Source organism: Sapajus apella, unplaced genomic scaffold (genome assembly GCF_009761245.1).
Source record: "Sapajus apella isolate SASKATOON/1434 unplaced genomic scaffold, GSC_monkey_1.0 scaffold33, whole genome shotgun sequence".
NCBI classification, from domain to species: Eukaryota; Metazoa; Chordata; class Mammalia; order Primates; family Cebidae; genus Sapajus; species Sapajus apella.
Window position 1 is genome coordinate 21,112,445 of NW_022436973.1, and position 16,975 is coordinate 21,129,419.

A 16,975-nucleotide genomic window follows, 5' to 3' on the forward strand; every position below is an offset into this window, starting at 1 on the left:
GAGCCTGGATGGGGACCAGCGAGCCTCAGCACAGGTGCGGCTTCTGAACCTGGATGGGGACCAGCGAGCCTCAGCACAGGTGTAGCTTCTGAGCCTGGATGGGGACCAGCCAGCCTCAGCACAGTTGTGGGCTTCCTTTTACTCCTCTACTTTGATTTACTCAACTGCCCTTTGCGTTGGTAAGGACTTCAGAGGCCAGCAGCCTTGTCCAAAATGACATGGGTGCTCATTGGCCAAGCCAGGCCTCTTCACTCCAAAGGCAGCTTCCAGCTGCTTTTTTGTCTGCCCCATTCTGCTTGGAGGTATAAAGAGGGACCCCAACAACCTTTGCACTTTGTCCACTGGCTACCTTCTGCAGCCCCACCCCCTCAAAGAATAAGCAGGCTTTGGACCAGGGAAATTTGGAGCTGGGTTGTGCTCTGAGTTTCATCAGTTTTGTTGTGTCCAGGGTAGAGAATGCCCTGCATGGTCCTCATCCTGGGCATGGCCGTGTCAGTGGCTTTTTCTGCTGCTCTGGATCAGGAGGTGGCTATTGTAGTCCTTAGACCATGTCCAAACGATTGCTAACAAGTAGGTATGAAGTTGTCCACTGATTAATAAAGGACTCCACTGTTAAGCAAAAATTTGTCTATATCTGAGCCCATATTCAACAAAAGCCATATCTGAGGCCAGTGCAGTGGTTCACACCTGTAATCCCAGTACTTTGGAAGGCCAAGGTGGGCGGATCATCTGAAGTCAGGACTTGGAGACCAGCCTGGCCAACATGGTGAAACCTCATTTCTGCTAAAAATAGAAAAATTAGCTGTGTGGGGTGGTGTGTGCCTGTAGTCCCAGCTACTTGGGAGGCTGAGGCAGAAGAACCACTTGAGGTCGGGAAGCAGAGGTTGCAGTGAACCAAGATTGCACCACTGTACTCCAGCTTGGGCAACAGAGCTCAAAAAATTAAAAAAAATAAAAATAAAAAAGCCATATCTGAAAAGCCAATTGCTGTCATGATGGTTTTATAAGACAATTGTCATCTAGAGGTAATGCATGGGCTTCCTGTCTAAGAGTTCATTCAATGTATAATAAAGGGCCAAGCGTGGTGGCTCATGCCTGTAATCTCAGCAATTTAAGAGGTGGGGGTAGGAGGATTGCTTAAGTCCAAGAGTTGAAGGTTGCATGCAGTTAACCGTGTTTGTGGCACTGCGCTCCACCCTGAGTAATAGAGTCAGACCCTGTTTCACATACGCACAAGAAAGTATAATAAGGAACTTGTTGAGCATCTATTACTTGTCAGGCACTGTTCTAGGTGCTATGGGTACCAGGGAAAGGTAGAGAGGGGCAAGTTTCCTGCTTGCTCATTCTAGTGGAGAGTGGAAAAACAAAAAATATTCATCATGAATCACACATCACGACTGTTGAATGACTGCCCTCATTTTTTATCCCTCCTCCCTATGGACACAGGCCTGCCTGGCCTCACTATGTACAGAGGGCATTTCCCCACTCCCTGAGTTTGGGCTTGATCACAAGGATGTACTTTGGCCCATAAAATGTGGTAGAAAGGATGATATGTCTGTTTTGAACCTAGGCCTTGAGAGAGCTCATATCTTTCTGCTTGCCCTATTGTTCCTCTGCTATTACCATGAGAAAAACTTGCCCAGTCTCACCCCAGGGGGAAGATGAGAAATGTGGAACAGAACTCTCCTCCCCCGACCCACAGCCCTTCCATGGGGGGCACAGGTGCCCAGCTGAACCCCAGCTAACATGCAGTTGTGAGTGATAATAAATGCCTGTTATTTGAAACCATGGAGTTTTGAGGTGGCTTGTTACACAGCAATAGCTGACTGATACAAGAAGAGAATGGCAAAATGGAAACAGATAATGGTGCAGCAGCAGAAAGAACCTCCTTTAGGGAGGATGGCCTGGGGAGGCCTGGTGAGGAGCTGACATTTAGGCTGAGATGTGACTTTTGAGAAGGAGCTTGTCACATATTGAAGGGAAGGGAGTGGAAACAGACAAAGGTCCTGAGGCTAGAAGGAACTTGTTGTGTTTCAGGAACTGACAGAGAACCGGCATGGCTGAAACAGAGTTCATCAGGAAAATAGGGGTCTGGGTGACGTTGTAGAAAGGCACAGGGCTTTTGAAGCCAGTGCAAGAGTTCGGATTCTATTTGGGTACCATAGAAAGTTTTTAAAAAGTTTTAAGGAGTGAGTGTGAGTCAGATTCTAGAGTTTTAATAGATTATTCCTGTTCCTGTGAATGGAAGCAGGAACATCAGTTAGGAGGCTGTTGCAGACATCCAGATGAAAGATGATGACAGTGAGTGGAGATGCTGAGAACTGGATTAATAATGCATTTTCTCGTGGGTGTCACAGGATCTCAGGAGTTCTGGTTTGGAGTGTGATGGAAAGCTGCTTTTCATGTAGGCTCAAGGTATAAACCTTTCAGCTACCAATCCCTTTACCCCCAAAAAAGCCATCCCTGGAAATCTAGAGGAGAGAAAGGAAGGTAGATGATGGGTGTGCCCATGGCATCCTACTGTGAGCACACATACTGCATCAGCGCGCTAACTCATGCTTGTGAGAACTTACTGTGTTCTAAGCACTGCACTAAGCGCTTGGCATTCTCACAACTCCACGAAGCAGGTCATGATCTCTCTCTTACAGATGATGAAACAGAGACACCATGAGGATAAATGACTTTCTCAGAGTCCCATGCAGCTGGTAAGAGGAGCAAAGTGTTCTGGGGACTCACACAGTCCTGTGATGGCCACGCCCCAGAGGAGGGCCTCAGGTGTCTGAAGGGTATTGCAGTTTGCCATTGAAAGGCTGCACTTCTGAGCAATGGCCCCCAATACTGTGGCACCAGAGCTCAGATACCTGGATGCTCAAGGCCCCTGAGCCCCTCTCACGTGTAGGCTGATGGCATAAACCTTTCAGAGTTCTTGTCTGCATGTTCCTGGCCCCAGCTTGCAAGCTTAGCTTTGCTCCCAGCTCTGGATGGTGGCTGATGCCCTTAAGAAACCTCTTTGTTGGTTGACACATGATTCCCAAGACTTTTCAACATTTGCTTTTCAACAAGAGTTTTAAAGCAAATGGAAAAAATCTTGGCTTTTGGACCCAAAGTTTTAAGCCCCCTTGGAGATCTGGGAAGTCGAATTCTTGGGCTAGGGCCTGGTTTGATGGTGATGGGCATGGGAGTCTTGCAGTTTTTAGGCATATTCCAAGGCAATGGCTTGCTTCCCTTACTCCAATACAATGAGCTCTGAGGCCAGCTGTAGTGCCTCTCCAGGGGGCCTCTGATTTTCCTCTGTATCTTTGTTAGTACGTTTCCTTTCCTGCCAGCTCCCATTCTTCCCACCAGCAGGAAGAGAGGACAAAACCCGGAGTTCCCTCAGCTGGCCCACACCATGCCCTGGACAACTCTGAGGTAGCAGAGGACAATGGAGCCCTGGAGAGCCTGGGGCCGGCTTCCTCCCGACAACCTTCATCCTCACCTGCAGTTTCTGCTGAAGTTGCTTTGCTTTGTTCTCATGGAAAGGTGTTGGTGATTGTGCCTGGGGGGTGGGGGTGAGATTCCCCTGTATATGGCGAGGGACCCTGTGTGCTAAGAAAGCGGAGGAACGTCCGTGAACTTGAATTTCTCAGTGTACTGCATCCCTGGTTCTTCGATCCCCAAGACAAGAGGGCAGAGCTCAAGGACAGCCAGGTCTTGCCTTTCCCTGCCTGTATCTAGAGATGAAGGTCCTGACCCATATGGCCTCAACCCAGAACCCAGCCTGGAGGCCACTGCAGAGGTGCTGCTTCTCTGTGCCTGAGTTCCTTCTCTGGTGTGCTTGGAGCCACCCATACCCTGTGAGGTAAGGCTGTTGGTAAATAAAGGCTTTAGCTCCCTTGCTCCTTGGAGAGAAGATTCTGAGGTGTGTCCCATGGTGTCTCAGCAGGTCCCACTGCGGCACAGTATCCTCCCCATACTTCCCATCTCCCTCTCCCCTCCCCATGTGCTCCCACGGAAAGCACTTGCATTCTAATCCTTGTCTCAGGCTCTGCTTCTGGGGAAAACCCAACCTTGGAAAAGTGCTGCTAGAGATCTTCAGTTTCTACTCATACTTATAGAGGGTAGGGGGTGGTCATTTTGAGTGGCAAGAGCAAGTTGAACACCATGGAGATATCCTTCAAGGATGAGCAAAGAGTGGCTGGGGCCAGTGGTTCACGCCTGTAATCCCAGCACTTTGGGAGGCTGAGGTGAGTGGGTTGCTTAAAGCCAGGAGTTTGAGACCAGCCTGGGCAACATAGTGAGACCCCGTTTCTACAAAAAAGAAGAAAGAAAGAACAAAGAGCAAAGTAGTTTGTAGTTCCAACAGAACAGCCTGCCTTCTGCTTTTTATATTTTTATAGGAAGTATCACTTCCATGCAGGAAAGTGCACACATTTTAAATGTATAATTCAGTGAAAATTTCCATGTGTCTATGACTAGGTAGCTACTACCTGGAACAGGATCCATTTTGAACACCCTCGAAGGCTTCCTCATTTCTCTTCCCAAATAAGGACTGTCCCCACCAGTATTTGAGCTTCCATCTCTACAGATTAGCTTTGCCTACTCTTGAATTTCATTCAATGAAATGTTGGTTTTCTAGGGCTGCTGTGACAAATGACCACAAAGCATGTGACTTAAAACAATAGAAACTGTTGCTCTCAGAATTCTGGAGTCTGGAAGTCTGAAATCAAAGGGTCAGCAGGTATGGCTATGCCACCATTTAGCGACGCTTCTATCCATGGACATTTGAGTTATTTGTAGTTATTGTGAACAAGGTGGCTATGAAAATTTTGTATATATCACTTGGGAGCCATAAGCCCTCAATTCTGTTGAATGTTTACTGTGAAGTAGAATTGGTGGGCCGTAAAATGAGCACATGTTTAGTTTGAGTAGATACTGCCCAGGAGTTTTCCAGTGAGCTGTGCCAATCCCACCAATAGTGCATGGGAGTTCTAGCTGCTCCACATCCTCACTGACATTTGTGTCAGTCATTCTGGTGCACACTAGCATCTGGGTAGAGTTTTAATTTACATTTCACTGATGGTGAGTTTTCATTTCACTGGAAAGTGATGGGTGGCTATCTATGAGCTTATTGGCATTTAGATAGCCACTCATCACTTTCCAGTCATAGCTTCCTTTACAATGTGGCAAAGGGATCATGCCTTTCTTTTTCTCTTAGTTTCCTTAACAGTACACCCTTGTATACTTAATTACGCAAGTCTTATATGGATACATTTTCATTGTTTCCTCACACCCTTGCTAACACTAGATCTCACCAGACCTTTCAAGTGAGAAGAGAAATCAGTCTGACAGGTATTTTAATGGAATGTGTGTTTCTCTGATTATTGGTGAGATTAAGCAGTGTCCTTATGTTTTTTGGATACTTGTATTTCTTCCATGTATTGCCTTTTCACAGGCTTTGCCAGTTTTTAAAATTGGGTTGTTTCTTTTCCTCATTGATTCTGGAAGTTTTTTGTACAGTCTATATAGGAATCTGTTATATATTGCAAATACTTTCTTTTCTTCTGTTGATTGTATTTTTATTTATTTATTTATTTATTTATTCAGATAAGGTGTCGCTTTTTGGCCCAGGCTGGATTGCAGTGCTTTAAACAATAATCTCTAGTTCTCTCCTTTTCCCAGCCCCTCATAACTTCTCTTCTATTTACTGTCTTTATGAATTTGCCTATTCCAGCTACCTCATATAAATGGAATATACAATATTTGTCCTTTTGTGGATATTAATATTTTCATTTATCTATATGTTCTTCATTTTTGTTTTTGAGACAGGTTTTTGCTCTGTTACCCAGGCTGGAGTGCAGTGGTGCGATCATGGCTCACAGCAGCCTTGGCCTCCTGGACCCCAGCAATCCTCCCACCTCAGCCTCCTGAGTCGTTGGGACCACAGGTGTGCACCTTAATACCTGGCTAATTTTTAATTTTTGTTTTTAGAAACTCCCCGTGTTTCCCAGGCTGGCCTCGAACTCCTGGGCTCAAGGGGTCCTCCCACAGTGTTGGGATTACAGGCCTGAGCCTCTGCACCTGGCCTTGATTGTATTTTTAAAAGACTTTCTTTGTTTAGAACTGCTTCAAACTTACAGAAAAATTGAGAAGATAGTACAGAGTGTTCCCACACACCCATGTCCAGTGTTCCCTTTGTTAACGTCTTGCATGAGGAGGGTACATTTGTTAGAATTAATGAACCAATTCTGATACATTATCTACTCATCACGTCTCCTTGGGCTCCTCTAGGCTGTGACAGTTTCTTAGACTTTCCTTGTTTTTGATGACCTTGACAGTTTTGAGACGCACTGCTCAGATATTTTCCAGAATGCCTATTTATTGGATTTGTCTGATGTTTTTCTCCTGACTTGACTGGGGTTATGAGTTTTTGAGGGGAAGACCACAGAAGTAGATTGCTGTTTCCTCACATCACGTCAGAAGTACATACGATCGACATGACTGATCACCGCTGATGTTGACCTTGATCACCTACCTGAGGTGGTGTGTGTCAGGGTCCTCCATTGTAAGGTCACTCTTCTCCCCTATTCCATACTGTTCTCTTAGGAAGGAAGTCACTATGCTTACTCCACACTTAATGAGTCAGAAGGTATGCCTCACCCCCTTGAAGGCAGAGTATCTGCATACATTATTTGAAATTTCTCTGGCCCAAAGGACTTGTCCTTTCTTCCCCATTGATTAATTTATTCAATCGTTTATTTGCAATAGTGAGGACCCGGGGGTATTTATTTTGTACTTTGGATAATAATCCAGCACTGCTTTATTTCGTTGCTCAGATTGTTCCAGCTTTGGCCGTTGGGAGCGTTCTCAGTTGGCTCCTGTGTTTCTTTGATGCAGCTCCATTAATATGTATTTGTTTCTTGTTTGTTTTTGAGTGCCTCCTTATTTTCTGGCACTGCAAAATGATCTTGCATATTTCTGCCCGAGGCATAGAATTGGCCGTTTCTCCAAGGAGCCCTGGTGCCATTCATTGGAGAGTGCTGTTAGAAACCAAGGTCTGGGTGCTAGGTATGCTTTTTGCTACTGGGGTGCTGTTTTATTTCGGTCTTCTTGGATGACAGAGCAAGGAAATATTCGTGTGTATACTAACCTGTGAATGTCGCATATGTTTGCATGTTTCTGTATGGAGCCTTCTGCCCCTGTGTTAAGCTAAACATGAGTTCATACTGATGTCTCCAACTCTGCTCCATTGTTAAGTGGATCATTCTAGACTCTTCCCCTGGCCTATCTGTAAATTTGCATTCCAATAGTGAGTGAACTGGCTCCTACCATCCACCATTCATTTAATTAATTTTCAATTCCATATCATATCAGAATTGTTAAAGCGTATCCTCACGAGAAACAACTTTATCAAATAGAATAAGGTACAAAGCTCACATGAGAGAGGAGGCATTGGTGACTGACCACAGATGGGGCTATCTTAGCCTGCTTGTGTTGTTATAAAAGAATACTTGAGGCTCTGTAATGTATAAAGAAAATAGATTTACTTGGTTCATCGTTCTGCAGACTATATAAAAAGCTGGTACCAATATCTGCTTCTGATGAGGGCCTCCGGCTTCTTCGACTCATGGTAGAAGGGGAGGGTGAGCCACTGTGTGCAGATCACAGAGAGAAAGGAGGCAAAAGGAGGGAGGAGGAGGTTCTATGATCTTTTCAACAACTGGCTCTTGGGGGAACTAAGAGTGAGAACTCACGCCTATGAGGATGACAGTAAGCCATTCATGAGAGATCTGCTCCCATGAACCAAACCTCCCACTGGGCCCCACCTCTGACACTGGGGATGAAATTTCAACATGAGATTTTTTTCCTGGTTGAGAGGGTGTCAAATATCCAAACTACAGCAATGGGTCTTATTTGCAGCCAGCCTGTGTTGGTTCAGTGCTTAACTCCAGTGGTATCTGGGAGTCTGGTAAAGACCCTCGGCCAAGATATGAATTGATTGCTCTTGTTGGTGATTTATAAGATGCTGTTTAAAGTCCAGAACTCCCTGGGGGGCATGCTGCAGCAGCATGTCTACATTACTTCTTAAACATATGGAGATTGATGATTTGCATTTGGGGTACATGTTTACCCAGTCTGATTTAAGCTATGTCATTAGTGGGGCATAAAAAACCCCTTTGTAAGCTGTTCCTTAGCTCCCTGAGACCAACAGATTACACACATATCAAGAAGAAAGTGCTCATTCTCAAAATGAATCATGATATAGAAATATTTTTTCACGGTACTGGTAATGCAATAAAGTGTATCCACTTCTGAGTGATTTGCTTACGTGTACGTCAGCAACACATTCAGTGTCCAGAATGGCTTGAAGCTATGCCTGCAGGGCCAAAATAACACGATGTTAAATTTTGTGGATTCAATAACAGAATTCATTAAGAAATCTGCACTGTGAGGCAAATGATTAAACATGGGGGATTTGACTCTGTCAACATTAGATAATTCTTTCTATTCCTCAGAGAAAGGAAATCTATGACACATTTAAAAGCATGTTTAAAGGCCAGGCATGGTGGTATACACTTGTAGTCCCAATTATGTGGGAGGCTGGGGCGGGAGGATCACTTGAGTCTCATAGTTCTAGGCTGCAGTGTGTTATGACCACACCTGTGAATAGCCACTGCATTCCAGCCCAACATAGCATGACCCCATCTCTAAAAAGAAATTATGTTTTAAAGTATGTTTGAAACATACATACACCAGCCTGGCCAACATAGTGAAGCCCCATCTCTACTAAAAATACAAAAATCAGACAGTGTGGTGACATGTGCCTGTAATCCCAGCCACTCGGGAGGCTGAGGCAGGAGAATTCCTTGAACCTGGGAGGCAGAGGTTGCAGTGAGCTGAGATCATGCCACTGCACTTCAGCCTGGACAACAGAGCAAGACTCTGTCTCAAAAAAACAAACAAAATAAAAAACTAAATACATACAAATATTCCAATGGAATACAAAGAAACACTTTCTAGAACTGAATGTACCAGAGAGGATTAGAAACCCACTTATTATCTCCCAGCTTCAAGAATTTAATGTTCCTACTTTTGCATGTGGCAGGCTTGCTTACTCAATTCTGAGAGCACTGAAAGACAGATGTCTGGCAGAGCTTGCTGCCTTTCCAGCAATCCAGTAAGTGAAATGATGTGTTCTCATTTAATAGAAATGAAGGGTAAAAGAAGGATCCACCTGGCCATGGGACTGGAGGAATGGCCCAAGCCATGTTTCATAGAGGCACAGATAAACACCCTCAGGGAAGCCGACCCTTTGAAAAAAGGGCCTAGTGTGTATTTCCACACTGCCCCCTGCTGGCTGACACTGGAACATTGATTCTTCCTGTGGCTCTAGGAAGACCTAGTAGATGAGGCAGGCGGCCCCCCGAGGAAACTTGAGCTAGAGGCAGTCGGATTTGGCTGAGATGCTCTCCCCAGGGAAGGCCAAGTCTGGGAGTGGGTTTGAACAGCAGTGGAGAAATAACTTCCTCAGGGCATGTCAGAGTAAGTTCTGATGTTTTCAAGAGAATGGGATAGGAGCTTAGTGAAATTTAGAAGTCAGGCAGGTAGAGAAGCATCGAGGACCCTATCCCAAGGGCTCGCATCCCTAGAGACAGCTGGGTAAAATTAGGTGTCAGCTGTGGAGAGCAGAGCAAAGTGACCAAACACAGGGTAAGGTCTGCAGGTGCTCGTGGTTCACTAAGGGATATGTACATGAAAGTGGATAATTCTGTCACAAGGTGCCAAGGGGGCTAGGCACGTAGGATCTTAGAAAAGGTCTCCTGAGACTACGTCTGAACTGGTCACTGAGGTGAGTAGGGATTCTCCAGAGGACGGGGAAGGGCTTGAAGGGTCTGGCACGACAGCACACATCAGGAGTACGGAAGGTGAGCTTAGAGAACGAGGCGGAGTCCAGCCTATAAAAGACCTCTTGCAATTTGCTGAGGAGCTATGACCTTCTCCCATGCATGGTGAAATGCCCTTAAAGGATTTTGAATAGTGAAAAAACACTCAGAAACAAAAAATGGTAGATCCAAAATAGACGGTAGGAATCACTTTCCTCGGTTTTCCTTGAAGAGTCAGAGTGTTTACCACCTGGATTGTTTCTGATACATCTGAAAGACGTTCTCGCAAACCCACCATGTTAGCTCTTTTCAACAATTTTGTACTTTGCCTTTTTACGGTGCGGGCAAGCTCTGGAGTACTTGGGCTTTCAGGTGAGTAGGAAAACAAATTCATGCCTGATCATGTTGAGCCACTTATCTATAGTTGCTTTGACACTAATGGAGGTGTAACTTCTTTTAAGCCACAATAGAATCTCCTAAGTGGGTGTGGGAGTCATAAGAAGGAGGAATCTGGGCTTCTACAAGCGAATAGCATGTCTTCATTCAGTCAGTCACTGGGTCGATGCACTTACCTCTGTGCTCTGTGCTGGGTGCTGTGTGGGATATAAAAGAATCTGAAGTTCCAGCTCTTACTCCCCAAGGAATCTGTACTCTGCTTGGGAATCCATAGAAGAAGGAGACAATATCAGCACAGTAACATCAAGATAGCTGCATGACCTCAAGATAGATGTTAAGGCCATTTTAATGGGATAAAGGAAATCTTTGTTGGTTCAGAGATGAGCTTTACTGGCTTTGAACTAGGTGATAGACATAAGTAGGTGGAGTGCAACTGGGGAGAATTTCAGGCCTGGGTAAGGGCCAAATGTGGATGGATGGTCTCATGAAGGAAGCCATCAGGCTAGGCATAGCAAATCCAGGAGCCCTCTAACCGTGGACAGGGGACCTTTGCTGATGTAGGAATTGCATTGCAGGTCAGTACTCCTTAGTGAGCCTAGAGACCCAGTTGCTTCCCATTCCCTACCTCAAGGCACTGTCTTATAACTTTGGGCTGCAACTCTGAGTTAGTGGATTCTGGAAATAATAGCCAAATCTATGCATGGGCTGAGTGGGCTTCCAAACATGCTGGCCTCATCTCCTGATGATGAGAGCTGGGGGCACAGGAGAAGACACACAGATGGCAAAGACACTTACATACATGAGAAAATGAGCCTAATCTGAACTTTGACTTTTCTCGGTGGCCCACCCATCCCACTAACTACTGTATCGTCATTTCATCTGCTTTTGCAAAGGACAGACAATTCCAAACAGCTAAGCTTGACAAGTGGCTCATCTTAGCCTCTGGATTCAGAGCACGGGTGGCCTCCCCACCTTCAACTGACATCAGAAAACCTGTAAATACCTCTAAACATGCTTTGAGTATTTGTTTTTCTAATTGCAAATATTATACCATAATTTAGTTTGAAGGCTTTGTGAAGAATATGCCAGAAACATCTAGTATTAGCCCAATATTAGCCCGAAAAACTAGGTTAATCTTTTTTTTAACAGAAAAGTGTGCATATAAACATCGAAAGACGTGATGAGAGCAGTTTCAACTTCTAATTATAGAAATATTTCATGAAAGAGGTGCTTTATCAGCTCATCTTGAGTGAATGTTAAAGATGAAAATACGGCTATCACCTCCATGTAAATGGGACCATGCAGTGTGTACTTTTTTGGATCTGGCTTCCCTGTGAGATACATCCGTGTTGTTTTGTTTCAACAATTAACTCCTTTTCATTCCTAAGTAGTATTCCATTACATGAATATACCTCACTGTTATTATCCACTCACCTGTTGATGAGAGTTTGTTTTGGGACAGAGTCTCACTCTGTCTTCCAGGCTAGAGTGCAGTGATGCGATCTCGGCTCACTGCAACCTCCGCCTCCTGGATTTAAGCGATTCTCCTGTCTCAGCCTCCCAGGTAGCTGAGACTAAAGGCATGTGCCACCATGCCCAGCTAATTTTTATATTTTTAGTAGAGACAGGGTTTTACCATGTCGGTCAGGCTGGTCTTGAACTCCTAACCTCAGCTAATCCACCCGTCTTGGCCTCCCAAAGTGCTGGGATTACAGGCGTGAGCCACTGCACCCAACTGGGAATTTGCATTCCTTTTCCAGGATTGGGCTTTTATGAAGAAAGCTGCTATGAACATTTGGGTTCAAGAATTTGTGTGGACATGTGCTTTCATTTCTCCTACGTATATACCTAGGAGTGCGATGGCTGGCCCACTATTAGAACTATTAGAAAGTGCCAAACGGTTTTTCAAAGCAGTTGTACCATTTTGTACTCCCACCAGCAGTGAGGAGAGCCAGGAATGGGTTTTTAATGTGCTTCATTCTCATTTAATCTCCAGGTGTTAGCTGAAACATCATTTCCACAGGAGGGTCTTCCCTTGCCCTCCAGACTAGGAGAAAACCGCTTATTTTCATAACCAGATCCCCTTGTTAGTGGCCCTAATCACAGCTGAACTAATTGAAGACCTGCATGCATTGCTCAAGTCTGCTCAGCTGCTGGCCTGCTCAAGGCTCCTTGACAGTGGCCTCCATCGCTGTATCCCCAGGCCTGGCCACCATGCCCAGCATAGAGACAGGCTCAGCCAGTGTTTGTTCCTAACAGGCTGGCCAGTGGGGTGGAGCCCAGCAGCCTGCACCTTAGCTGCCCACATTTTGGTCTTGCACGTAGGGTTCACTGTGTTCTGTTCTCTGGTGATTGCCCTGTTTCATTTCTCACCACTCCCCCACTCAGTCTATGCTAGAACTGCGTGACTCTTTTCAAAGGCATCTCTTGTGGGATCTCAGACAACATAATTCTGAGCTTAGCGAACCTTCATAGAAAATACAAATATTGGCTGGGTGTGGTGGCTCAGGCCTGTGCAATCCAGCACTTTGAGAGGCCGAGGCAGGAGGATCACCTGAGGTCAGGAGTTCAGGACCAGCCTGGCCAACATGGTGAAACCCCCATCTCTACTAAAAATACGAAAATTAGCCAGGTGTGGTGATGTGCACCTGCAGTACCAGCTCCTCTGGAGGCTGAGGCAGGAGAATCACTTGAACCCAGGAGGCGGAGCTTGCAGTGAACCCAGGTGGTGCCACTGCACTCTAGCCTGGGAGACAGAGCGAGACTCTGTCTTAAAAAAAAAAAGAAAGAAAGACAAAAAGAAAATACAAATGCAACCCTAAAAGATAAAATCCTGGTTTCTGCCAAAAACCTTGATGACACTCTGTTTTCTTTCACTGAATTCAACATGTTTTCACACACACGTTTTGTAGAAGCTCAGAAAAGACATTTCTGGGCCCAGTGCACACTCATAGAAAGATACAAATATCCAGCCCTGATATTTGTGAACCACTGTGCACAACAGAGAAGTGTATTCTTATGGATGAAAATGCTAAAAGTAAGGTTTGTGCCAAAAAACTTGATGACGTACTATTTTCTTTCACTGAATTCAACATGTTTGAACGCAGAACAGATTTCAAACACATATTTTGTGAATGCTTAACAAAGATATTTTTGAGTCTAATAGACTCTCATAAAATGATACAAATATCAAGCTCTAAAAGCTAATAGAAAGCCTTGGGCTTACAGAGTTAGAAAGAGGTGACAAGTTCTGCCCATGCCACCCAGCCTGGTACAGGTTTATCGGGGCACCTTTCTCTGCCCCATTCTCTCACTTTTTCCTGGACTCTGCCCAAGTCTCATCTCTAATGTTCCATGACCAGCTACGTGTCTGCCTTTTAGCTCCCATAGCAGCTCCCCAAGTTCCCTTTGAGCCTCTGGTGTTTCCCCATCACTGTAGATTGTGGACATTCCAGAGCAGGACATCCTAGGATTTTTGCAAATCTCATTATACATGATTCCTCTATAAAATTCAGTAAAGCTTGATTAGAGAAAATAAATGGCCACTCCTTAGGTCTTGAACATATACTTCAGGGACAGCCATTTATAAAGCTCCCAAGGCACATCAGAGCCCACCACTGATGCCACCCTTGTGCCAGGCCTGTCTCCTACGGCAGATCAGACATACTGTGACGATGCCTCAAACAAGTATTGGACATCTCCAAGAGCAACAATTTCAACTCCTGGTAGACAACTGTATTCATTAAAAGAAAAAAAATTTATTGTACTTTAGGTTCTGGGGTACATGTGCAGATCAAGCAGGATTATGGTATCGGTACATACATGGCAATGTGGTTTGCTGCCTCCATCCCTCCGTCACCTATATCTGGCATTTCTCCCCATGTTATCCCTCCCCAACCTCCCTACCCCCCGCTGTCCCTCCCCTAGTCCCCTGCAACAGACCCCAGTGTGCAATGCTCCCCTCCCTGTGTTGTGACTGTTCAACACCCGCCTATGAGTGAGAACATGGGGTGTTTGATTTTCTCTTCTTGTGTCAGTTTGCTGAGAATGATGGTTTCTTCGTAGGTCGTTAAGAACTTGCTTTATATACCTGGGTGTTCCTGTATTGGGTGCGTATATATTTAGGATTGTTAGCACTTCTTGTTGCATTGATCCTTTTACCATTAAGTAATGCCCTTATTTGTCTCTTTTGATCTTTGTTGGCTTAAAGTCCATTTTATCAGAGACTAGAATTGCAGCTCCTGCTTTTTTTGCTCTCCATTTGCTTGGTAAATCTTCCTCCATCCCTTTATTTTGAGCCTATGTGTGTCCTCGCACGTGAGAAGGGTTTCCTGAATACAGCACACTGATGGATTTTGACTTTTTATCCAATTTGCCAGTGTGTGTCTTTTGATTGGGGCATTTAGCCCATTTACATTTAAGGTTAACATTGTTATGTGTGATTTGGTCCTGCCATTTTGATGCTAGCTTGCTGTTTTGCCCATTAGTTGATGCAGTTTCTTCATTGTGTGGGTGGTCTTAAAACTATGGAACACTTCATGAATCTGCATGTCATCCTTGCACAGGGGCCATGCTAATCTTCTCTGTATTGTTCCAATTTTAGTACATGTGTTGCCGAAGCGAGCACTACGAGTGTATTATTTTAAAAATTCATTATTTACTTATTTTTTAGAGACAGGGTCTTGCCCTGTGACCCAGGCTAGAGTGCAGTGGTGTGATCATGGCTCACTGCATCCTTGACCTCCTGGGTTTAAGTGATCCTTCTGCCTCAGCTTCCTGAGTAGCTGAGACTGTAGGCATGCACCATCACACTCAATGAATTTTTAAAATTTTTGCAGAGACAGGATCTTGTGATGTTGCCTACGCTGGTCATGAACTCCTGGACTCAAACGATCCTCCCACTTTGGCCTCTCAAAATGTTGGGATGACAGGTGTGAACCTCTGTGTACAACAGAGAAGAGTATTCTTATTGATGAAAATGGCAGTCAAATTGGAGCTGAGACCAAGAATTGTCACCTGAATGAAAACACTAGGAATGGATTATTGCATCAAGCTCTTAGTGTCTTCTTACTCAACACCAAAATGAGTTCCTGTGACAGCAGAGATCAGATGTTACAATTACCTACCTAGGCAGCTTCACCAATACTTATTTGTAGTCATCCATTAAGTAATCCAGGCAAGCTTGAGAAAAATGATGTCAATGGCATAAGCTGAGCAGCACAGAGGGACCTAAAAGCTGAAGTAGGAATTCCCATGGAAGAGGCTCCTCCAGAAGAAACCTATTATCTAACATGAACTCGCAACAAAGTTCAATCTGATGGCATCTGGGGTGAACATAAAACTGATGATATTTTGTTTGTGAGGAAGAACATAACTTTGAATTCAGATCCCAGTGAGATAAAAAGTTATTTTCTGTGTGTTAAAGGAAGAGTTAGAACTTCTGAAAAAAGTAATCAGTGGTGAAATTAAAGTAACTCCATGGTTTCAAGCTATTATAGAGACTTTTCTCTTTAAATGGTGGGATAACGGCTGGGCGCGGTGGCTCACGCCTATAATCCCAGCATTTTGGATGGCTTGAGGCGGGCGGATCATGAGGTCAGGAGATTGAGACCATCCTGGCTAACATGGTGAAACCCCTTCTCTACTAAAAATACAAAAAACCAGCTGGACATGGTGGCATGCGCCTGTAATCCCAGCTACTCGGGAAGCTGAGGCAAGAGAATCGCTTGAACCTGGGAGGCAGAGGGTGCAGTGGACATGAATGAGAGTCTGACAGCTGGACTTTTAGAAACAGCCATCTGCACAAGTCAGCATCTTCCCAGCTGACAGGGAGCAGATTTTCAGACTACATCACATTTGAAATTCCAGAAGGAACTTCTTGGAGTCTGCTCATGTGCAAGTGAGTCTAGAAAATCCATTAACTTTGGGTGGAGGCTTCCACCATTTGGCTATGCCAAGTGGGCCCAACGCTGAGAAAAACCCACCAGTCCTTTGCTTCCTGCTCCCTTTATTTGGTTTCCCCAGGAAAGCAGAGGCAGTGACATGATTTGGCTTGGACACCAGCAGGAATAAACAGTATTTAAGAGATGTCATAAGCGCCTCAATTTTGTTCTTGATTGCTAAGTGGCCCCAAACCAAAACAGCCAATTAAAAAAATTAGAATCTTAGCCGGTGTGGTGGCTCAAGCCTGTAATCCCAGTACTTTGGGAGGCTGAGGCAAGTGGATCATCATGAGGTCAGGAGTTCAAGACCAGCCTGACCAACATGGTGCAACTCCGTCTTTACTAAAAATACAGAAAAAAATTAGCTGAGTGTGGTGGTGGGTGCCTGTAGTCCCAGCTACTCAGGAGGCTGAGGCAGAAGAATTGCTTGAACCTGTGAGGCGGAGGTTGTAGGGAGCTGAGATTGAGCCATTGCAATCCAGCCTGGGTGAGAGTGAGACTCCGTCTCAAAAAAAAATTAGAATCATAATTACAGATTTGGAAATTCCAGCACAACACAACTGACATGGCTTGCATCTTATCCCCTGCTTCGTTCTTGAAAATCCCTCTCCTTGGTGCTGAATGTTATTTCTTGAGCATGGAGCCCCTGGTTGCAAAACACCTTCCTCTGCTGGATGATGATGTCACCTCTGATAAGCCTGAGCATGTAATTCTCCCCTGGACACCAGGTGCACGGTTGGTCTCCTCCCCGCAACCAGTACCTCCCCTCTTCCT

At 45.0% G+C, this 16,975-nt stretch overlaps 1 non-coding gene and 1 pseudogene across 1 annotated transcript; one reads left to right on the forward strand and one right to left on the reverse strand.

The window, feature by feature from the left end:
- Positions 1–1,863: 1,863 nt before the first annotated feature.
- On the forward strand, positions 1,864–15,722 carry LOC116562617 (annotated as a pseudogene).
- On the reverse strand, positions 14,780–14,886 carry LOC116563074. Its single transcript, XR_004274209.1, has one exon. It is a non-coding gene; the product is annotated as a U6 spliceosomal RNA (small nuclear RNA).
- Positions 15,723–16,975: the final 1,253 nt, after the last annotated feature.